At 43.4% G+C, this 5,000-nt stretch overlaps 1 protein-coding gene across 1 annotated transcript in view; it reads left to right on the top strand.

Annotated features, from left to right (window-relative positions):
• Positions 1–4,736: 4,736 nt before the first annotated feature.
• LOC110287767 (isopentenyl-diphosphate delta-isomerase 2) overlaps positions 4,737–5,000 on the top strand; it is a 6,390-nt gene continuing 6,126 nt past the window's right edge. Inside the window, exon 1 of the mRNA XM_021154307.1 lies at positions 4,737–4,784. The gene's annotated coding sequence lies outside the window, so the exon portion shown is untranslated. The remainder of the gene's footprint in view (positions 4,785–5,000) is intronic.

Genomic DNA, 5,000 nt, shown 5'->3' with positions numbered 1-5,000 from the left:
TTCTCTAGCTTCTCCATTGGGAGCCCTGTGATACATCCAATAGCTGACTGTGAGCATCCACTCCTGTGTTTGCTAGGCCCCTGCATAGTCTCACAAAAGACAGCTATATTTGGGTGCAATTGTAGGATAATCTTAAGGAATACAAAAAAATATTTGAAAAACATACATGCTGGACTGGATCCAGCTGTCTGCTTCTGTATCTTGAAATACTATTTGTGTTTCTAGGTATAGACACATATGCACTAAACACACACATGAAAAATGCTCACGACTGTCCTATAAAGTCATAGAGAGGTGTGTGTGTACTACAACTTATGTAAGGTTATTTCTAAATAAAAGTTGAAAAGGCAAAAACTATGTCTCCCATGGGACCAAGATGGAAATCAAAGCATGGTGAACAACACAGGACCCCACAGGTGGAAACTGAAAAACGTAAACAAAGCACATTGTCTCAGAAACACATTCTCTCTTTCTCTCTCTTTGTCTCTCTCTCTCTCTGTCTGTCTCTTTTTTTCTCTGTCTCTCTCTCTGTCTCTCTCTCTCTCTCTCTGTCACTCACACACACACACACATGTGCAAATTCGCACACACGTGCGCACGCACACACACACACACACACACACACACACACACTGCAGAATATCTAACAGTTGTCTTAGCATCAGGCCTTTCCTCTATAAGGGAGTCCCCTGAGGCTACTCTCTGAAAATGCTAATAGAAACTGCAGTTGTAAGTTACTGTAGGGTGAGGGCTTTATAAAGACAGGGAAGACATGGGTAAAGCACAGCAAAAGCCTGGGTAGATGACAATGTGACCCTCCAGGAAGCTGTGCTTTATAGATGAGCAGCTTGCTGTAAAGTTCTGCAGGGCAGGTGCTGGCATTTCAATACTAAGCCAGCTTCAGGACTGTAGCAAGTCCTGGGTAGGTTTGTAATGGTTGTTTAATATGAATTGTGTAATATGAGACATGGCCACTGCATGCACGGATATGTCCAGTTGATCACACCATTGTTGAGGAAAGCTTCTGCTTAACTAGAAAAGACCGATGCTTGGCAGCAAGGCTGTGAGTAAAATGGGTGTGCCATATAACCCACCCTCCATTTTCTCAATACCCAGTGTTTGTGGGAACACAGAGCTAGGGGAGAGCAGTCTCACCTTCCTATGTGTGGCTCAGATTAAGTGGACACAGGACTCTATCTTCAGTAAGTAGAATTGCTCTTGTCCATGCTGAGGCTAGAGGAGTTTCTGAATCAACATGTCTATATAAGGATACCTTGTAGCTGTCATGTAAGCACAGGAACATTCTTCATGACAGGCAGTGAAGCCCGTGGCTCACCTGTCCCAGGCCTGGCAGGATACCTCACTCCTGGGACAGGATAGGCCGAAGCACTTGAGCCAAGGCTTCCTAGGAAAGGGGATTGGAGACCTGTTGCTTTGTGCTTGCAGTGGCTTTCCTGGATTTAGAGGTCGTGTGGATCTGTGTGCAAATGCACTGAGTGTTTTTGTTCCATCTGGAACTGACAAATGGTGTACAGGCCCGTGCTTATGTCTGTTTGTTAGATTTTGCATAGAGCATGGATCCTTGAATCTAATGACATTTAGAAGGCATTGACTCCCGTCAGAAGACCCTTATGTGTGACCACTATGACCACAGCTGGCTGCTAGGGTTTACTGTGTTGCACCGACACCTTCTATTCTGACCAGTTGCTGAAACCTTTCCAAGTATGATTTGGGGTGTGTGTGTGTGCGCGTGCTTGTGCATGTGTCCCCCTATGTGCTCATGAATCCACAGTCAATCCCCGGATTTTCTCCTCTTTGATCTCCCATCTTGATTTTTGGGAGTCTCCCCCATTCTGAGCTCACCAGTTCACCTAGGCTCCTTTCTGAGCCTCTCAAGAGAAGGGATTACCACTGTTGCTGCACCTGACATTTTATGTGGGTGATGTGGGTACTGGGACAAGAATGTAGGTCTTCATTGGTTTTTGACAAATAGATTGGCAATAGAGGCATCTTCATGACACAACTCCCTAGTTCATTATTTTAAGTTAATAATATATTTTTTTTGAAAAACCTACCATTCTGAATCCTAAAATCTTTGGAAAGCTAGATTGTCTTTAATTTTATTTTTAATTTTATTTATTGTTTTTTTACTTATTCACTTTACATCTTGATAGCTACCCCTCTCCCAGTCACCCCTCCCACAATCCTTCCCCCATGGTTCCCTTCTCCTTTGAGCAGGTGGGGGTCCCTCTGGGTATCCCTGACCCTGGCACATCAAGACTCTGTGAGGCTGGTTCATTCCAGTTTCTTAATGTCAATGTGTACCATGATTGCTAATCTCTGTCACTCTCATGAGCAGACTGTTCCTCAGGATATAGAACTCTTCAGAAGTCTGTGTCCAATTCCTTAGGTGCCTGTCCATCTGTGTCAATGTGACTTTGGCTGTGCACTGACCAAAAGATGACCCGAGATGAAGAACACTAAGGAGTTTCCTGCCTGTTGGTCAGTGCTTCCACCTAAATGCTAGAGAATCAGGCAGGTGGGGTCAAGTGCCCCGGTGCAGGGAAGAAATGTATTGTTTTCCCCAAATTAGAAATAGAGGAACTAACAAAGAGACAATCCCATATGGGTAGAGCTGATGTCATCACTGCAGTAACTGAAGTTACACAACCACCGGAGGCAACCCCTGAGTGGAGGGCATGCCAGTTCTCTCAAAGGCCTGTGGTTTTGTGTGGCGAAAACCACAAGGGCATTAAGTCCAAAAAAAAATGTGTTAAGCCCCAAAGTTGGCAAGACTAGAATACCTAGATGATACTTGTCCTGCTTTGGCTTGCAGCTACTGAATAATGTGTCCACTGGGAGCCTGTCTTCAGTGCTTTGCTAAATATTTGTATAGAACACAGAGCCACACAGTCAAACTCAAACCAACTGGGTAAATGAGTGAACAATCACTTAAATAAATGTAATTTTAAAAAGTAGTTATTTCACAAACTATTTTGACGTACTTAAAAGAAGACTTCAAACTCCAATTTCTAGTCAGCTGTTTTGTTTTTCTTATGGAGGAGAGAACACCATTTGGGGGGTGTAAAAAGAATATTTTATATCTTGTTAAATTAAACCCTGTGCTTGGAAAGCAATTTGTTTTGTTTTGTCTACCTTTGTTTGTTTGTTTGTTTATCTGAAATAGCATCACACTCTATAGCCCTAGTTAGCCTGGAACTCAAAATTCTTCTTCAACCTCCCAACTTTTCAACCTACCATGTGTGGCTGCTATGGTAGATATTTTGAAGTCTGCCCCTGTAAGATTTGTGGTAGCTCAAAATGACCATTGGTGTAAAAAGTTAAGTTAATGTGTTCTTTTCCCAGAATTTGCTTCACTGCAAGGTGTGCTAAGAGATAGTCATCTGCTTATTTAAAAAAGCCAACAAAATGTATCCGGTCCTTAAGTTTACCCACTAAGAGATAGTCCTCTGCTTTGAAAAGCCCGCACAAAGTCTCCAGTCCTTAAGTATGCCCCCTAAGTGCCCTCTGTACATCCAGGCATGTATGCATCCATCCTCTCTTTATCAGTCTACCTATACATCCATGCATACATATTTCTGTATTTGTTTCTATCCATCTGTCTATCCACTTAGCCATGCATCCATCAATCTTCCACTTTATTCCCTAGTCAGATATGTTGTCCTGAGACAGGCCATCTCCTGGTCTACTTCACATTCAATCTGGCTCTCCTCTTATTACTTCATGCTTTCAGGAACTCTGCATGTGGCTCTATTAATCCAATACTAACAGGTAGCTGGGTCCTTGAAGCCTCCATATTACCACTCATGGTGTTTCTCTGTCTGTCTGTCTGTCTTTGTGTGAGTGTCTATCTGTCTACAATCGCTCCTACAGATCAAAACACCATGCCCTGTAATTATGTTATGCTTTTTTTCCAGTGGACTGTACATCAGCAGACTGAGTTGGGCTAGTTCCCCAAACAGCTTGTACTTGCTGCTGTCAAAATCAAATATGTAGAGAAAGAATAAAGCTGGGATCCAAGAGATGCTACTTTTTGCTACCAGGTCTTGGACAAACATGCAAGCCCAAGAGCTCAGTTTGTAGAGAGAATTCATCATCTTGACATTTCTCCTGATTCAGATTCCTGCCTCAGTTACCTAAGAAATGGTAAGAGAAATCTAGAAGGAGGGGTTCTCACATTGTCAAAATTCCAGTCATAGATATCCCAGATAACATATAAACCCAGAAGAAATGGCTAAGACAGGCATTGAGTTACACCCAACACCTCAGAGGTGCTTCAAGACATTTCTGAGTTGAACCAAGGAGATAAGGACCAGTGTGAGGTAGATGAATGGTGCCACAGCCCCACCTGTGCTTCTCAAGGGACAGCCAGCTGTCTTCTTGTCATGAGAAAATGATAGAGTGCTTAGTAATACTGAACCCCTCGTCATGAAAGGATGAAGCAAGTCACCCTTCATTGTGCCTGACTCCACTGTGTTTCATGGTCAAAATGTTGAGAAATTAGTATAAGAAAGGAAGACTGTCTGTCTCTGTCTCAGCAATGATTTGGACTAAGCTATCCTAATGACAGCCACGTAAGGACCACACTTCAGAAGGTAAGGATGGCAAAATTAGACTGTTTTGTCTCTCTGCCAAATCTGAAAAGATCTTCCAACAGAACACCCACTTGTGTAACCACATATATAGGACAGCTGCAGCTGAGGCAGCCCATCTCCATTCACTCCCAGGTTTCAGAGGCTGCACAAGACTCATCTTCAGAGGAGGTGAGAGCCTAGATCTGTCTGTGCCTTACGGTGTAGTTGGTAATTCAGAGCTTGGCTATCAGTGCTGTGTGTATCTCTCTGACCCAGGCACTCTTGTCTCCTGACTTCTTTAGCATACTCACCTTGTATTAGGCTGGGTTGAGGACGAGCATGCCTTTAATGCCAACACTTGAGAGGCAGAAGCATGAGGCTCTCTGGGTCTGAGGACACCCAGAG

Source organism: Mus caroli, unplaced genomic scaffold (genome assembly GCF_900094665.2).
Source record: "Mus caroli unplaced genomic scaffold, CAROLI_EIJ_v1.1 scaffold_17704_1, whole genome shotgun sequence".
Lineage (NCBI taxonomy): Eukaryota > Metazoa > Chordata > Mammalia > Rodentia > Muridae > Mus > Mus caroli.
The sequence above is the reverse complement of the archived record's forward strand: the minus strand, read 5'-3'. Positions and strand labels throughout refer to the sequence as shown.